Genomic DNA, 20,090 nt, shown 5'->3' with positions numbered 1-20,090 from the left:
TTTCGGAAAGAACTTTAGGGTAAAACGTTTGCCCATTTGAAGCGTATAAAGAAAATTACTGTAAATCTTCCTGGACTCGTATAGACAAAGAAAAATCATTTATGTAAAATATTTGACCTTGTCAAAGAAATAAATGGTTTACTTTGTGATTTGAGAGCAGTTCACTAACGAAATGAAAATATGTCTTCATTATTGTTAACTATAGTCTCCAAACAATGCGGCTCTCTTCGAACCGTATCAGTGAGTTCGCAGCTTCCAGAGGTAAAGTTATTGGCCACAGCTGGACTGTAAGGTCCTATGGTGGTCGTCAACACACACTCGATGAACGCTAAATTACTGATCCATTGGCTAATAATAAAATTTCGTTGCTGTACCTTAAGAAGCTCATAAATTAAGATATATGTATCTCTCCTTCCTTCTATGTGCTACTATTCAGCACGTTGATACAGTTTCTGCTCTATGTATTATCACGTTAAGTGGTAGGCAAAAGCGTCCATCGCGACGTCACTACATTTCTCGTGTTCACAGGTATGGTGTTTATGCAACCATTTGTTTTCAAGTCCTTTTCGTGCAACGGGGGTTTCGTGAGCCGAGACCATTAAGGCCAACGGTTTCGCGTGAAGTGGTCGTCGAAGCGGAAGGCCGTCGGGACTATGGTCCCCTTGCCAGGGTCAAGTCTTCATAGCTTTGCATTGGTCAAGCAGCAAATATCTGTACAGAAGCGATCTTGGAACAGGAGTATTGCCATAGTATGAGGTTTGGACACCGAACCTCTCCTTCGTAACAAGTAATGCAGGAAATGAAACGTGCAACACCCTCACCGATTCAAAAGGTGAACATTTCGTTAGCAGTCCGAAGTAACCGATGATAATGTTCTATGTGTTCGTTAATGTCATCCACTAAAACACAAAAATGAGTCGCCATTAATTTAATGCAGATGGTTCGGACAGACAGTCCTGCGAAGTACTTCTGAACACGTTTTTCCAAAAACTGCCCTGAACAACCCACACGCAATGAAAATACGAGGGCGGTTCAGAAAGTAACCTCCGATTGGTCACAGTGCGGGTTGTGGGGGGAGTAGCGACGCCATCTGTGCGTTCACGCACTCAACAGGTCAGTCGGCATCAAGCCGTGGTCGAGTGAACGTCGTACCTGCGCTAGTTTAGTTTTTGTGGCAGTTTGAAATGTATGCTGCAATAGAAAACCCCGCCAAATGTGAAGTGCGTGCTGTCATAAGGTTTTTTACAGCCAAAGGATATTCTGCAGCAGCTATTCATCGTGAGCTTTGTGCCGTGTACGGACCAAGAGTTATGAGTGAAGGAGTTGTCCGTGAATGGGTACGTTTATTCTAAAGTGGACGAGAAAACGTTCATGATGAAGAGAGGAGTGGTAGACCATCATTGGTGACTGACGAACTCGTTCAGGCAGTTGATGCAAAAGTTCGTGAAAATCGACGTTTCTCAAGGTCGGAGTTGTCTACTGGTTTTCCACAGATTTCTAAGACTCTCTTGTACGAGATAGTGACAGCAAGATTGGGTTACCGTAAGTTCTGTGCACGATGGGTGCCCAAAATTCTTACCGACCACCACAAAACTCAAAGAATGGCCTCTGCATTAGACTTTCTGTCACGTTATGAGGACGAAGGAGAACCATTGTTAAACAGAATTGTGACCGGTGACGAAACCTGGATTAAGTACGTGAACCCTGAGACAAAAGAACAATCAAAGATGTGGGCACATTCAAATTCGCCTACCAAACCAAGAAAAGCCTCGCAAGATTTTTCTGCCAGAAAACTGATGGCAACAGTGTTTTGGGATGCCAAAGGGGTGTTGTTGGTTGAATTCATGGAACGTGGTACGACCATTAATCAAGACGTGTACTGTGAAACAATAAAAAAGTTACAACGGGCTGTACAGAACAAACGCCGTGGTATGCTGACTTCCAGTATCGTTTTTTTACACGATAACGCCCGTCCTTACTCTGCTCGCAGAACAACGGCCCTTCTTGAGTCCTTCAAGTGGGACGTTATCAACCATCCACCTTAAAGCCCAGACCTGGCGCCAAGTGATTATCACCTCTTCATGCATTTGAAGAAATGGCTCGGGTCACAGCGGTTTGATGACGACGAAGAGCTCAAAGATGCGGTCACAGGCTGGCTCCAGGCACAAGCGGGTGATTTTTATGCAGAAGGAATTTCAAAGCTTGTGAAGAGATACGATAAGTGCCTCAATCGCTATGGAGACTATGTAGAAAAATAGTGCAAAGATGTAGTTGTAAGATGTATATATTAAAATATTTTTATTTAACTTGGTGTATTTTTTTAAATCAACCGGAGGTTACTTTCTGAACGGCCCTCGTATTTTAGACCTTGTAGTTCCAAACAGGCCCGACCTTATCGACAGTGTCAGTGCAGAAACAGGGATTAGTACTCATGATGTCATAATGGCGGCGATGGTTACCGAAGAAGACCAGAAGAATGTTGATGATAGAAAAAGCAGATAAGCATTTGTTAGCATCCAACTTGAGACAGTGACTGGACATCATTTAGCTCCAGTGTGACGGACATCGTCAAAGTTTAAAGCAATTGTAAAACGCCCTCTGGGGTATACAGGGTGGTCCATTGATCGTGACCGGGCCAAATATCTCACGAAATAAGCGTCAAACGAAAAAACTACAAAGAACGAAAACTTGTCTAGCTTGAAGGAGGGAACCAGATGGCGCTATAGTTGGCCAGCTGGGTGCCGCTGCCATACTTCAAACGGATACCAACTGCATTTTTTAAAATTGGAACCCCCTTTTTTATTACATATTCGTGTAGTACGTAAAGAAATATGAATGTTTTAGTTGGACCACTTTTTTCGCTTTGTGACAGATGGCGCTGTAATAGTCACAAACATATGGCTCACAATTTTAGACGAACAGTTGGTAACAGGTAGGTTTTTTAAATTAAAATGCAGAACGTAGGTACGTTTTAACATTTTATTTAGGTTGTATCAATGTGATATATGTACCTTTGCGAATTTATCATTTCTGAGAACGCATGCTGTTACAGCGTGATTACCTGTAAATACCACATTACTGCAATAAATGCTCAAAATAATGTCCGTCAACCTCAATGCATTTGGCAATACGTGTAACGACATTCCTCTCAACAGCGAGTAGTTCACCTTCCGTAATGTTCGCACATGCATTGACAATGCGCTGACGCATGTTGTCAGGCGTTGTCGGTGGGTCAGGATAGCAAATATCCTTCAACTTTCCCCACAGAAACAACTCCGGGGACGTCAGATCCGGTGAACGTGCGGGTCATGGTATGGTGCTTCGACGACAAGTCCACCTGTCATGAAATATGCTATTCAATACCGCTTCAACCGCACGCGAGCTATGTGCCGGACATCCATCATGTTGGAAGTACATCGCCATTCTGTCATGGAGTGAAAAATCTTGTAGTAACATCGGTAGAACGTTGCGTAGGAAATCAGCATACATTGCACCATTTAGATTGCCATACATAAAATGGGGGCCATTTATACTTCCTTCCATAATGCCGCACCATACATTAACCCGTCAAGGTCGCTGATGTTCCACTTCTCTCAGAAATCGTGGATTTTCCGTTGCCCAATAGTGCATATTACGCTGTTTTACGTTACCACTGTTGGTGAACGACGCTTCGTCGCTAAGTAGAACGCGTGCAAAAAATCTGTCAGCGTCCCGTAATTTCTATTGTGCCCAGTGGCAGAACTGTACACGACGTTCAAAGTCGTCGCCATGCAATCCCTGGTGCATAGAAATATGATACGGGTGCAATTGATGTTGACGTAGCATTCTCAACACCAACGTTTTTGAGATTCCCGATTCTCGCGAAATTTGTCTGCTACTGATGCGCGGATTAGCTGCGACAGCAGCCTAAACACCTACTTGGGCATCATCATTTGTTGCAGGTCGTGGTTGACGTTTCACATGTGACTGAACACTTCCTGTTTCCTTAAATAACTTAAGTATCCGGCGAACGGTCCGGAAACTTGGATGATGTCGTCCAGGACACCTAGCAGAACACATAGCACACGCCCGTTGGGCATTTTGATCACAATAACCATACATCAACACGATACCGACCTTTTCCGCAATTGGTAAACGGTCCATTTTAACACAGGTAATGTATCACGAAGCAAATATCGTCCACACTGGCGGAATGTTACGTGATACCACGTACTTACACGTTTGTGACTATTACAGCCCCATCTATCACAAAGCGAAAAAAGTGGTCCAACTAAAGCATTCATATTTCTTTACGTACCACACGAATATGTAATAAAAAATGGGGGTTCCTATTTAAACAAACGCAGTTGATATCCGTTTGACCTATGGCAGCGCCATCTAGCGGGCCAACCATAGCGCCATCTCGTTTGCCCCTTCAAGCTAGACGAGTTTCGTTCTTTGTAGTTTTTTCGTTTGATGCTTATTTCGTGAGATATTTGGGCCGGTTACTATCAATGGACCACCCTGTATATGGCAAATAAGTGGATTAAGAATGAAAAGGACAGCCGGCGAGTTTGCATAGCGCGTCTAAGCTTTAGTAAAGCTTCACATTGCCTCTTAGCATTTATTGTGATTCGTCTTGCGAAAAAAATTTAACAGAAAAATGTCTTTCGGGTCACAAAAAATCGCGGCTATGATGTTCAGTGTTGGAGGTCCTCGTTTGAAATTTTGTGGTTTCGTCGTGGAGTTTGAATGATGCCACTCACTGGTTTGACGTTTATTCTCTGGAATGTAGTGCGCAATCCACGTTTCATCACCGGTCACAGTTTGACTCGAAAACTGGTCACCGTCATAGTGATAGCGCTCCAAAACGGTTAAAGAATGTGCCTTTCTCTTTGTTTTGCGTTCTTCTGTCGGCATTCGCGGCACCCATCTCGCACACATTTTTTTTAGTGAAATTTGTCAGTAACAATGTGAAAAAGTACTGATCTTGAAACTGGTGGACATTTCTGATACAGCTCGTCAGTAGTAAATTCATCATGAACATTGTTCGATCCTTCATTAAACAGCCTACACCATTTAAGCATATTTCCGTCGTTCAGTACAGCTGCACCATAAATTTCAAAAGCTGCAGGTGAATTTCAGCAGGACGGAATAGTTTTTCATTTAAGATGTGAACGCTGGAGCACACCACACAATCGACGGGATTAGTGATTGACATGGCGACAAACGGAGCGGCATAACCATACAACCAACTCCGGCAGAAACGCGAAACGTAACGGCAGCGCAGTGAGACACTGGGCAAGATTGGCCGACCGTCACGTGACATGATGCGTGACGCGGTGTGCTATCGCTTCTTACTTTAAAAATGACAGTCGTATTTTGTGTGCGTGTGTAGTGTATGTTTGTATTGGATGATGACGATGATGTTGATGATGATGACGCTGACGATAGTAGCTCCTAGGGAGCTGCCGAGCTAATCGTCGCCATTCGACGGACGTGTCACTGGCAGTGAAATTTTTTTCCACCACCAGTATTCGAACCGGCATACTCCTGGATCGAGCGCCACCGCAAAAGCCTTAGCCACTACGGCGACAGCGGCAGCTTGTACGCTCGCTACTATAAAAACTGTGTGACAGATGACGCTACTCGTTAAACATAGCATTAAGAAGTGTATTTTACTGTTCGCTTGGCGTGCTGCTGTGAGATGGTTCAAATGGCTCTGAGCACTATGGGACTTAACATCTGAGGTCATCAGTCCCCTAGAACTTACAACTACTTAAACCTAACTAACCTAAGGACATCCATGCCCGAGGCAGAATTCGAACTTGCGACCGCAGCAACCGCGCAGTTCCGGAGTGAAGCGCCCAGAACCGCTCGGCCACAGCGGCCGGCCAGTGCTGCTGTCGCCGTGGTTAACAAAACTGAGCAGCAGCGTCGCGTCTGTGTGTCAAGACAGCGTTAATAGAGACATAAATATTTTAGAAATGAAGTCGTGGAATCTATAGAATAAACTACTCAGTCAATATCTTTGGATTTGAAGCAGCTTGAGATCGTCGAGAGCGTAGTATCCACAATTCACATGTTGATAAACACTGCCATATTATCAATTACATTGCTGTTATTGGCAAACGTCTTCGCCATGTCCTAAGAGACAAGGAGGCATATATCGCTCAAGTTAAATTATATAAAAAAACCAGCTTTTACTTGAAACGCCATACACTAAAAATAAATGTATTTTGATAGAGATTTTGTGTTCTATTCTCGAGAAGTCGATGATGATGTGAATTCCGGCAATAAATGAATAAAAGTAATACATATTGGGCAAATTACGTCAATATATACAGGGTGTCTCTTCTAGGGGTCATCAGGAGCATTTTGTCTGGTGTTTCGAAATATTTTTACAAATTTCGTTTTTGCGCTGTGTAGCTGGTGTCAGCCGAGACGATCGACGTTCGACATGTCTTTCATGCGTTGCCCAGCGTGGACGGGAAGCTTCGGTTTGTTTCCTATTACAAACAAAATTATTTTTAAAGCTGAATTTTATGTGCCAATTGGCAGAGCGGTCCCAGATTAGTCTAGTGCGATGTTTCTTTTATCGATATGTGTTACGAGAAACAGTAAAAGATGAGGAATAATCAGTACTGCAGATGCTACGGCAAAGCCCTGCCACTGTCAAGCGTGCAGCGCTACTCACTCGCAGCTGGAATACTGATTATTCCTCGTCTTTTACTGTCTCTCGTAACACATACCGATGAAAGAAATATCGCACTACACTAATCTCGGACCGCTCTGACGAGTGGCACATAAAATTCAGATTTAAAACTGCTGAAACACCAGGGAAACGGCGCCGCCGGCCGGTGTGGCCGTGCGGTTCTAGGCGCTTCAGTCTGGAACCGCGTGTCCGCTACGGTCGCAGGATCGCATGGATGTGTGTGATGTCCTTAGGTTAGTGAGGTTTAAGTAGTTCTAAGTTCTAGGGAACTGATGACCACAGATGTTAGGTCCCATAGTGCTCAGAGCCATTAGATTTTTTTTGAAACTGCGCCTGAAGTCTCTTAGGAGAGACACCCTGTATATAATAGAGTATTTCAGTTGTCCCTACCAATATCGTTTTATGCAACCTGCAATGTAGTGTCTGGACTTCAAAACCCACGCGCGAGATTTTCATATTCTGTTGCTCGCTACGGGCAAATTATTAGCCCTACAGAAAAGAATGAACAAGTCCTTTTTGTAGGAAACGTAATGTAGCTAAATTTTGTTCAAAGTTCTCGCGGGAGGCCACGACTTTCAAGTTATTCAAGAAAAACGCACAAAAGTGACTTTCAAATGTACCTCCGCCACCACACTCATCTCTCACCGATGAGGATTTATGGGTGTGTTGTCCGTGACTCTCCCTCCCACCACTGTACAAACATTCCCGACTACACGAACTATTCCCAATGTTCGACTTTTTTTGGTCTCCATTGATCTCGGCTCGATTATGGGTGCACGGTGTACGGGTCTGCGAGGCCTTCTTGCTTAAAGATGTTGGACGTTGTGCACCATGAAGGGCTTCGGTTGGCCACTGGGGCATTCAGAACTAGTCCCATACCACGCCTCTGTGCAGAGGCTGGTGAACCGCCACTTCATATGCGGTGGCGGCTACGTACGGTGCGCCAGGCGTATAAAACTTTGTCCACACCTGCATACCATACCGTTGCTCAGCTTCCTCTGGCACGGCTATTTCATAACCGGCAACGAGCGACGCGGCCCTATGGGATTCGCGCACAGGATTGCCTTTCTGCGATGAATATGGCTGGTCTTCATGTTTTCCGTAGAAGTTGGAGCAGATTTACACCTTGGCTCCTCCGGAGACAGAGACTTATTTTAGATTTGACTAATTTTAAGAAAGATAGTACACCAGATTTTACATTCCAATCTCAGTTTTTTAACATTTTAGATGCGCATCACGGTTTTACCGTCGTTTACACTGATGGCTCCAAACAGGAGAATTTCCTTGGCTGTTCTGCAGTGTTCCCTGATCGTGTTACCCGGATTCACCTCCCTGATGAATATACCGTCTTCGCAGCGGAGCTCCACGTGATCCTGAAAGCACTGGAGTGGATGAATCGCGTTCGGAGCAATCGATTTCTCCTCTGCTCCGATTCTCTTAATGCCTTACAATCATTTCAGAATCTGCACCCAACTGAGGAGATGGTTCAGCTGATATATGACTAACTGTTCTTGCTCCTACGGCGGGGTAAGCAGGTGTCCTACTGCTGGGTGCCTGGTCATGTAGGAATATGGGGCAATGAACAGGCCGATCGGGCTGCCAAGAAAGCCTGCAGAGAGCAGGATGTGGTCCAGTGTCCTATTCCCTTGCAGTCTGTGCTTTCTGCACTCCACAAGAAGTGCATGGAGTTGTGGGAGGAATAATGGCTGGCGGTGGTGAAGTCAACAACTCGGCCATGGCGTTTCTCCTGCCGGTTGCTCAGGCGGGAAGAAGTGACCCTCACGCGTCTTCGGATTGGGCACTGTCCTCCCACACATAGCTTTCTATTACAGAGGGAGAATCCCCCATTTTGTGATGGTTATGGTGTGCACATCTTTGTCCGCCACATTTTAACAGACTGCATTTTATACCGTGATGCAAGGGCAGAAGCACAAGTTGATGGGGGTCTGCCCTGTGTTTTAGCTAATGATGAGACGTGTGTGTCTAGGGTTTTAATGTTTTGTGATGTGTCTGGACTCTGGCCGAAACTTTTAGGCTGTAGGTCTTAGTGTATTGCACAGTGGCTGGCTCCTCCCTTTATCCTTGCGGTCTGCCAGCCACTTCCGTCTGCTATATTGTTTTAGCTCCCTCTACCACTTTATTCCTGTGTTGTTTTACTGCTGCCGGCATGCTTCGTCCCACGCTTCGGTGTGGGTAGGCCCATATTTTTCCAAGCTTATTACCTGTGTTTTACGTTCTCTTTTATCTTACTGTTCTGAGTCTTTTCTTGACACCCGTCTCAATCTGTTACTGAGCGGGCGCTGAAGACCTTGCCGTCGTGCGCCCATACAACCCTTTCCATCCATCATCTGTTTACTGGGCTGTTATGCCGCCAGTATAGTTGGCTATTTCGTTAACAGTATCAATGTGAACGCGCCCGTGAGGGTACGGAAAGAAAAACGAGTTTTGTAAACGTCACGCTAAAACTAATTACGTTGACAATTTAATCCAAACTTAAACCTTACAAACGCACTAGTTTCGTAGTCAGAAGACCTGACGAATATAACAATATAACTACGAGGGTTGGAACTTTAACAGTTAACTATTTACAGCTCGTACAAAATAGATACGTGTTTCAAAGTTTTACTGACCTTCAAAGGAGTCACCAGCATTGTGTATAATCCGTTGCCAGCAATGCGGAAGTCGTAGGATACTCTTAGCAGTGCCACTGGTGTTGACAGTACGAGCGGCGCGGTCTATTGCCCGATGAACTTGTAGCAGTTCGGTAGCAAATGCCGTGAAGTGTTTCCTTCAGTTTAGAAATCGAGTTGAGCTCACGAGGGCTTAAGTCAGGGGAGTGCAGTAGGTGGTATAGCACTTAGCAGCACCATCAGTCAAACAAATTAGTAACAGCTTGCACTGTACGTGCTTGAGCATTGTGCTGCAAAATGATGGTCAGGTCTTGCAGAAAGTGTCATCACTTCTGCCTCTAAGCTGGTCGTAGGATGTGTTCCAAAACCACAACTGGCACTGCTAAGAGTATCCTACGACTTCCACATTGCTGGCAACGGATTATACACAATGATGATGACTACTTTGAAGGTCAGTGAAACTTTGAAACACGTATCTATTTTGTACGAGCCGTAAATAGGTAGTTGCCACTGTTAAAATTCCAGCACTCGTATTTATTTTATGCTGTTAAAATTCACAGAATTGCTAGGTAAAATTTACACAAACATCAATTGCAGAATATGTGATTGCTCTGCTAAGTCGGTGCCTAATAAGGCCAGTCAAGGCAGCTCTAAAAAGGCCGAATGTGAGAAATAATTTGTCAATCTCAAATTTTTGTGCAGTGGTAGGACGGATTTCCATGAACAACATACTAGAAATCCTGACCTATTGGGGCTGAGTGAGGGGGTATTTTGAAGGTCACTTTTGAGTGTTTTTGTTGAATAACTCAAAAACTACGGTCTCTATCGAAAACGTATCCCAGCGTAATATTTAACTACATTACATTTCCTACAAAAAGGTTCTGTTCATTGTCCCTGTAGGATTAATGGTTTGCCAGTGACAGACTATGAAAATCTCGCCCGTGGTATATTGCGGGTTGCATAAAATTAAATTCGTAGGGGCAGCTGAATCTCATATATTGTGCAGAAAATGGAAGCGCCAGCTCGGCTAGCAGGTTCACCATTCAGTTAGTACTTGTGCGGTCCGCTGTTGTTTCCCATCGTCGCTTGCCCCGGAATACACACACCATTTGCACTGACGCATCTGCCGCCCGCGACTGGTGGCGGGCATTAATGCAGATGAACGGCACCTGGATCCGCGCTGCCGCCCACAGCCGGATAGAGTCATTCGCTCCCCGAGCACGCGAGCCCCGACAGCTGCCGGCGACCGCCATGGCGTCTGTCCGGTCAGTGCCCGTCACTCTTCCTAAAGATGGCGCTCTTCCTCCGTCAAACGAGTTCCATGTCTTTGACGAAACTGCTCTAAAAGCGGTATCCTTCAATATAAGGAGCCCAATACTGAAAGCGATCTATATTGCCTACTAATGGGAATCCAACTGTTTCAGTGATATTTCCGCCATCTAACAGTACAAACTTCTTTATTCTGTACTAGCTTAGCCCTCACTGCTTCGCTCGCGTAGATTCTATGCCCTGCAGAGATATTTTTTTCCTTTATTGGAACTTTTATGTTGTTCACAAATTGGAACATCTTCTAAGCTTTTCAAGCTAATGAAGGCCGTATCAGCAAGGTCTTTCCGGAATGTACTTCTGACAAAAAAGCGATTCTGCTAGGTGGAGTCCAAAGTTTTTGTTAAACACGCATTTTGCGTTCCTTTGGATGTATTTCTATAGCAACTTTCATCCACTAACAAGTTTCCTTAATATCCAAGCGAGAAGTTTCATTAATTTAGCTTTAAAATTTGTTTAATGCAACGAAATAATATTTTCTTGAAAGTTTTTATCTCTTATTGCACTCCCTTCGGGGGTTGAATTTCCAAAACCACTGAAACATTTAGTTTTTGGTTTCTGACTGAGAAACCAAATACCATTTTGCTCTCTGTGGTGTCACCGCCAGACACCACACTTGCTAGGTGGTAGCCTTTAAATCGGCCGCGGTCCGTTAGTATACGTCGGACCCGCGTGTCGCCACTGTCAGTGATTGCAGACCGAGCGCCGCCACACGGCAGGTCTAGAGAGACTTCCTAGCACTCGCCCCAGTTGTACAACCGACTTTGCTAGCGATGGTTCACTGACAAAATACGCTCTCATTTGCCGATACGATAGTTAGCATAGCCTTCAGCTACGTCATTTGCTACGACCTAGCAAGGCGCCATTACCAGTTACTATTGATACTGAATCATGTACCGTCAAGAGCGACGTTCACCATTGATGGATTAAAGTTAAGTATTCCACCAGCTACGTCCGTTTTTTCTAAATTCTAATTTCCAGGGCCTGTTCCACACCTCACGCCAGCCTGCGTGAGCTAACACGCGTGCCTTTCGGCTTCCTCTAGTAGCACGGTGTTGCGTCTCCTGCCAACCACAACACTCTCAACGCCGATATACTTTCAAAAGGCCCTTCATCCCCTATTGTACCCCGTTAGCAGTGGAATTTCCGACCATCCCTTCTTAAACGATACCGGCAGTATCGGGTGTACACCCTCTCCAAACTTCAAGTTTCTATCCTTAGCGCTTTGGGCTGGGCCGTCGTGAGTTAGAGAATCAGTGTGAGCGTATTTCATCTCCTTATGGGTTTAATTTCCAAAAAACTGTGACAAGCATATATTTTATTCTAACACAGAAGCCAAATACAAATTTTTATGCTTGCATAGTGAAATATTTCCATAGAAAGATTCATCCCCCTTTCCACCCCCATAAGGATTGAATTTCCAAGAACAATAACTTACGTGTTTTTTTTCTTATTTTTGACTAAGTAAAAAGCGATTTTTCGTAGCTACAAAAATGCTTGCATAATGAAATGATTCTACAGAGAATTTCATCCCTTATTTCACCCCCTTACGGGTTGAATTTCCAAAGATACTGAAACACTTATCTTTTTAATTTGTAACCGAGAAGTCAAATACCAATGTTCATAGATGTAGCTTTAGAAATACTTCAGCACTTGTTTAATAATGATATATTTTCAAAAAAAGCTTTCACCCTGTATTTCATCTCCATAGCATTAAATTTCCAAAAATGCTGAAACTCGTACTTGTTTATTTCTAGCCGAGGAACCAAGTACCAATTTGCGTGGGTCTAACTTCAGAATTGCCTTAATAGCGACTTTTTTCAAAGAAAACCCATCATCCCTGTTTCGCCCCCTTAGGATTGGAATTTCGGAAAATCCCTCCTTAAACGACGCCTACAGTATAAAATCCACACCATCTCCAAATTTGAAGTTTCTATCCTTAGCGGTTCGGGCTGGACGGTGATGAGTCAGTCAGTCAGTCAGGACGCTGCCTTTTACGAGAGCCAATCAATTATTATCCACGATTTAGTTAATACTTTTGTTCATTTTGGTAGTACTGTTGTTTTACGTTGATGACGCATGCTTTGTTTATTTGTTGTCATATCTTTGTAACTTTGAAGCTGCTGGGTTAGTTTCGTTATCGCTGCCGTGCTGTTAATCATGGCTGCTCCGCTGTCTATTTTTTATTTCGACAAAGAAGTCAAAACGAATTTTCGTAGATGTAGCTACAAAAATGCTTGCTTAATGAAATATTTCCACAGAGAATTTCATCCCTTTTTTCACCCCCTTACGGGTCGAATTTCTAAAGACGCTGAACGCATCCTCCATATAGTCCCGATCTCGCCCCTATTTGCACCAAAGAAGAGCAACGTTCAGTGATCCGTTTTTTGTGGTCAGAGGGAGTATCAGGGGCCGAAATTAATCGAAGACTTCCGGTACAGTACGGCAGCAGTGTTTTGTCACAACGGAGTGTCTACGAATGGCCTGAAAAATTCCGAAATGTTCGCACAAGGGTTACGCCAGAAATGAAGAAACCATTGTGCGTTCACGTCAAATAATTCTCTGAAACAGACGATTCACTATTTACGAAATGGCACATCGTCTGCAAATTAGTCATGGTTCTGCCTACTTCGGTTTCATAAAGTTTGTGCAAGATTACTCCCAAAACAACTCACAGCGGTTGGACATCTGCAAAAAACATTTGGATCGCTATGGGGACAACTTCTTAGACGGGATCATTGTTGGTGACGAGACATGTGTCCATCATTACGAGCCGGAAAGTAAACGGCAGAGTATGGAATGGAAACATCCAAATTCGCTGTGCAAGAAAGAGTTCAAGACCCAACCGTCCGCAGGAAAACTGATGCTTACGGCTTTCTGGAACGCACAAGGTCCACTACTGGAACATTACGGGGAAAAGGACACAACAGTAAACAGTGTACGTTACAGTGAGATGCTTACTGCCAGCCTAAAGCCTGCAATTCGAAGCTAACGCCGAGTATTGCTGTCAAAAGGTGTTCTGCTGTTGCACGACAATATCCGTCCGCATACTCCTCCCCACACTGCTGAAACGCTCCAGAAACTCAAATCTGAAGTACTGGATCATCCTTTATATAGTCCCGATGTTGCCCCTTCTGACTACCGCTTGTTTGGTCCACTGAAACAGGCATTAAGGAGCCGCCGATTTGCCTCGGACGAAGTTGTGAAAGTAGCGGTGCATTAGTGGCTCGCAGCTCAAGCTAGAACCTTCTTTTATGAGGACATCGGGAAGCTTGTACAATGATGGACCAAGTGCGTTGAAACGCAAGGAGACTATTTCGAGAAATGGTGTTCTTGTGAGTTTCCTATTTGATTACAATAAAATTTTATAACTACTTTGCTGATAATAATGGACTTACCCTCGTATATTCAGATATTACTGTCATGATTTCGGCCTTAGTCCATTATCAAGAAGAGAAGTGTTGGGTATAATTAGACTTTGATAAATGAAACTATCGTCAAGCTGCATTGAACTGGGTGTCCCAGCTTGCAGGTAAGTACAAAATGATACATTTCCATAGTTTTGTGCTTATCTACACTCTGGGACATCCAGCTCAGTGCAGCTTGACGATAACTTCACTTAACAAAGTCTAATTATAAAAATGTTCAAATGTGAGTGAAATTTTATGGGACTTAACTGCTAAGTCATCAGTCTCTAAGCTTACACACTACGTAACCTAAATTATCCTAAGGACAAACACACACACCCATGCCTGAGGGAGGACTCGATCCCCCGCCGGAACCAGCCGCACAGTCCATGACTGCGGCGCCCTAGACCGCTCGGCTAATACCGCGCGGCGTCTAATTATACCCAGCATTTCTGTTCTTGATAATGGACTAAGGCCGAAATCATGATAGTAATACGAAATAAAGAAGTTTTTACAGTCATATGGCGGAAATATCGTTCAAACATTATTACCTCACTGTGGCCCAAAAATATGAGATGATTATCGGAATCTGATGGCTTGCAGGGACGAAAAATTTATTTTATTCACCTAAATTAAATACGCAAAACGCTGTCAAAAATCTGCTCATTAAGAAAGAATATTCTTATTCAAAAATTGATACACAGGTAAGACAAGGATTAAAGTTAGAAACTATATATACGTCTAGACGTAGCGTAACTGATGGCGTGCAAGTCACCCAGGCTCTATTCATCTAGAATTTGAGGAAGAGAGCACTTAGCGACTACGAAAAACTGTACACGTAATGTCTGACCTTCTGGAAATTTTTCTCGCTGACACCGCCCACAAAACAATGAATGCAGAAATGTTTGGCTGTACATTTTCTCTGTTCGTGCAGTGTAACTCTAGTATCAGGTATTACGTTTTCATTTATTAGTTCTTTACTACTGACTATTCGCAATATATTTTGATGCCAGTACCCACATATACCAATCTATATAACAGCAAAATTATATCATTGTACGACACATATTTCACGAGATATGACATTTTCACGTGGAAGTTCGAATGTTTGAAGAATAGTGTTTTGGGGAGGGTATGAGTTACTGGTTATGTACAGTCGTACATATTTGTATTTGCTTCATATAAAAATATGAAGCAAATACCAATATTATTATATTTCATGCATCTTTTCTTACGATCAACTTAACATCACTTTTCAAACGTATCGCTTATAAACGGGACATTAAGCACAGGTAAAATACATACAGTACACTGGAGAGTTTTTTTGGGACAATACGCTACACGTAAATGAGAAAACACTTTCTGGCAATTACGCGTAGTATTACATAAATATGTTCCCTCCCTTCAGATTTTCTGTCTAATAATTTTAATTAATTCGGTATATGGTAAAATACAACTCAAAAGGACCTCACCAAAAAACTTTATGGAATGCGTCAGGCCTTCCATAGCGTGACGTAGTTGAACCGCCTATGTGCGAACTGGGTGGCGTCTCATTAATTTGGCAAATACACTTAATTTTTATTTCTAGGTTGACTATACTCTCGTCTAAAGGTGATGTCACACACCAGAGATAAAATTTTGGTCGTTGGAAAACGTGCAAATATTTTTTGAGAGTAGAAAACTCGAGGACTTCAGAACAGCTAACTTTAGTTTACTACAAACATTTTTAAATCAGATAAATGCACGTGATAAGTTACGCAAGGGCTTCGAATATTGTGTCGCTTACTCGTGGGTTTCACCGTTCTTCGAACGCTTTTCATAAATGGTCAGAACCGTTTGTTTCAGTGGATTTTCTCATTTGCAGACAATATCGCCTCTAAAATGGTTTCCCGTTCGTCTGTGCTTCGCTTATGCACTTCCTTTAAGGGTGTAGGACGCCAAACGTGCCGACTTGGAGCAGGAGAGGCACCACAGCAGATTTTAATTTCCACTGTCTATACTTTTACAAACAAATTCATAAAAAATTTGTCAGCGTGACCAGGAAGGATTCAGGATTCACACTCAAGGCAGTGGAAGTTCAAAAACATAACAAAATAATTTTTTACATGTGAAATTCCATCATTTTTTTCACTTACTATTGCCTGCATTTGTTGCTATAGGTACACTTTTCTTCAATAAGTAAGAGAGATTCTTCGATGAATTTTGCACAGAATACAATCCATACTTACAGGTGTATGAAACTCTAGAATTTTCCAAATATATTAAGCGCCTATCCCCGCAATGTTAAAATGTGCCTACTGTAAGGAACATTTTCGCACAAACTACTGGAGACAGAGAGATAAAATTTTTACTGTATGTGCATTGATATGTTGTAACAATACTGAAAACACAGTTCATTGTCGAAGTATTTTTACAGACATATTTTACATTTATTTTTAAGTAAATTTTTTCAAATCATTTTTACTAGGTAATCACCCCTAAGTGTTTTGTAAAGAAAATAATTAAAAAATCGTTGTTTCAGTGTGTAAAGGAAACCCATGTGATTGTCATAATAATTTCAGACTTCTAGGTGCACCAGTAGCTGAGATAATGTCCCTAGAAGAAGTAAAAAAGCAAACTTACGGGAAACGGAGGAAGGTGATAAAAACATTCTTCATCCATAGTCAATACCCCCTTCACAGTCTTTATAATCATCTTCAAGTCTTCTTTTGGCACCCCTCTGCACCTGTCTTGCTTTTCTCACTAATGTCTTGGTTATATTGCCAGCAAGCCTAATTCTGTGCACGTACTGTACGGGAACCAACACGCAACTCCAACTTTTGAAGGACCTGTCATTTTGTTATATTCCCAAGATTGAAGGTTTCCACAGCATCATACACACCAAAATGCAGTGCATTAATTCCGACGAACACTGTTTTTAGGAGACGATACCATACCACACTACTCAAGCACTCGTTGGGGTTCTGCGTTTTTCCGTGAAGATATTTCTTCAGAAGACTTCTATCAGCCAGATTTCTGAAAATGGGCTTTATTTCTTCCATAATGGCTAATGGTAGACTGTGGTGGTGAATGTATTTCTCTCCAGTAGTTAGTCCCCTATTGTATTTACACCAGCTCTTTTCACCTTTGGGGCACAAACCACGTTCTGGGTGCTCATCTGTGGATGCGGTGTGGAAATACAAAGCCCATATAGCTTTCCTCATTTCTTCAAGATTGCCTGTATTTTGCCTGATTTCAAGGCCATACAAATTCTGAATTTTATCAGTTATGTAATTAGTCAATCTTCCTTTGCCATGCAAGTTTTTCCCTTTCATACCTGATTTCAACCTTCTCAGCCTGGCACCCATTCTCTTCTGCACACGTCCGACACATTCAAGTTTGCTTATATTTACACTGTTCCCATATGGTTTGCTTTCCAAAACTTATTTGAATGCTTTAGAGTCACCATCTCCCAGATACTTGACATAGCGAACATTATACCACTCTGAACAGCGATGAAAATTTTATTTCTCCCCAGAAACCTCCATTCCGCCACTACTACCATAATAATTAGCAACACAGTCATCACTATGTTCATTTTTCAGCCTGTCATCCATCTACAATATTTAGATGGTGGTGGTTAGTGTTTAACGTCCCGTAGACAATATTTAGATATTATTGCAACATCAATAACCTTGCCAGTGTCAACGCTAGTTGCTGTTACAAAACCATTGTTGCAGATGTGACCCCTTTTTTGCCACGTGCCATCAAAAGCTACTGTGAGGTCACGACATGACATTTTTTGCAGCACACACTACATTCAAGAGCTTCGCACAATATACTCGTATCAATGCGTTCAAAAACTTCTTTCCCTTTATCAAGTAAATTATATTTCTCTTCCAAAACTCTTAGTTTTTTATGAGAAGCACTGTTTTCATTTGTAGTAAGTTGGTTCGGCAAATCAGTAGTAAGTGGACTCACATTTTCCAACAGTGATGATGAAGAATTGCTTTTCTTTGCTAATGAATCATCATTTCTTTTCGTTTGCCAGTTCACACGCTTTTTAAACACTTTTGCTCTACCTCTAGGCATTTTCACTGCGAAAAAGGAAGAACTAAATACGAAATAACTCGACAACAACAACTTTCATAAAGCACACTGTTTACAAACTATTCTGTCACAAAGTCAAAGAGTAACTTGAGGAAACCAGAAGGAAACATTTTCGAACAAATAGTGTATAAAGAGTCGCTGGAAAGCGGGATATTTGAATTCATGTCACATAAATGTACTGCCAAAAACTAAAGCGCAATACTCAATCTCGCAAATCCATAAAAATAAAATAGTTATAAATCTAGTAGAGCTATATACCATACGTCATTTTAAAGAGGAAACTTGGTGGAATACAATGCATCAATAAAACGAAAATCGATTTTTAAACCCAAATTCCGATTTCGTGTACCCTTAATAACTGTGGAAAAATTGAGATAATTAACGATAACATTTGGGCTTTTGCTAAACACGAAGTTCAAAATGTAATAGGTCATTCTTTTTTTTATCATAAATTAAATAAAATCTAGTGTTTCATACATCTGTAAGTATGGTTTGTATGCTGTGCAAAAGTTTATTTTGTTATGTTTTTGAACTTCCATTGCTATGAGTGTGAATCCTGATCCCTCCTGGACATGCTGACAAATTTTTATGAATTTGTTTGTAAAAGTATAGACAGTGCTGTGTTGCCCCTCCTGCTCCACATCGGCCCATTAGACGTCCAACCTCCCCCCCCCCCCCCCCCCCCCCCCGAAAGCCGTCGGCACACACGGACCGTGCATTCGAACACCAGCGTTGAGCGTGACGAATTCTAATGTCATAGGAAGAAGCACGTTGGCAAGTCTTTCAGAACATGCAGAGCGATATTCTTAGCACGTCTGATATTCTGAACGTGCGTTTGAACGCAGACCGGTGAGATGGAAGAACGCCTCCTACGTCACTCGACGCAATCTCTGTTCAGCACAGGGCCAGGAGGCGCCATATTGGATACCAGTTGAGGCCCATATGTGTATATGCTGTTTATAAGCACGAGCAAATTAAAAATCTTTTGAAAACACATCGATAGCTGTTGTAAGAAAATGAGGGAAACGTGATACTGTTGGTTAAAGAATTTATGTAACCTTCGAATTATGAAAATACACTACGGCTGTTTAAGATAACGGCACATTAAGAATCTACCAAAAACACAACTGTATTGGTACAATTTGTTACAAATAAATGTCAGCTAATAACATGCAGAATCAACGAATAGAGCCTTCAAGAGATGCTAAGATACTTTTTTTTGGTCATCAGTCTACTGACTGGTTTGATGCGGCCCGCCACGAATTCCTTTCCTGTGCTAACCTCTTCATCTCAGAGTAGTACTTGCAACCTACGTCCTCAATTATTTGCTTGACGTATTCCAATCTCTGTCTTCCTCTACAGTTTTTGCCCTCTACAGCTCCCTCTAGTACCATGGAAGTTATTCCCTCATGTCTTAGCAGATGTCCTATCATCCTGTCCCTTCTCCTTATCAGTGTTTTCCACATATTCCTTTCCTCTCCGATTCTGCATAGAACCTCCTCATTCCTTACCTTATCAGTCCACCTAATTTTCAACATTCGTCTATAGCACCACATCTCAAATGCTTCGATTCTCTTCTGTTCCGGTTTTCCCACAGTCCATGTTTCACTACCATACAATGCTGTACTCCAGACGTACATCCTCATAAATTTCTTCCTCAAATTAAGGCCGGTATTTGATATTAGTAGACTTCTCTTGGCCAGAAATGCCTTTTTTGCCATAGCGAGTCTGCTTTTGATGTCCTCCTTGCTCCGTCCGTCATTGGTTACTTTACTGACTAGGTATCAGAATTCCTTATCTTCATTGACTTCGTGACCGTCAATCCTAATGTTAAGTTTCTCGCTGTTCTCATTTCTACTACTTCTCATTATCTTCGTCTTTCTCCGATTTACTCTCAAACCATACTGTGTACTCATTAGACTGTTCATTCCGTTCAGCAGATCA

Source organism: Schistocerca americana, unplaced genomic scaffold (genome assembly GCF_021461395.2).
Source record: "Schistocerca americana isolate TAMUIC-IGC-003095 unplaced genomic scaffold, iqSchAmer2.1 HiC_scaffold_23, whole genome shotgun sequence".
Lineage (NCBI taxonomy): Eukaryota > Metazoa > Arthropoda > Insecta > Orthoptera > Acrididae > Schistocerca > Schistocerca americana.
Note: the sequence above shows the minus strand (reverse complement) of the source record.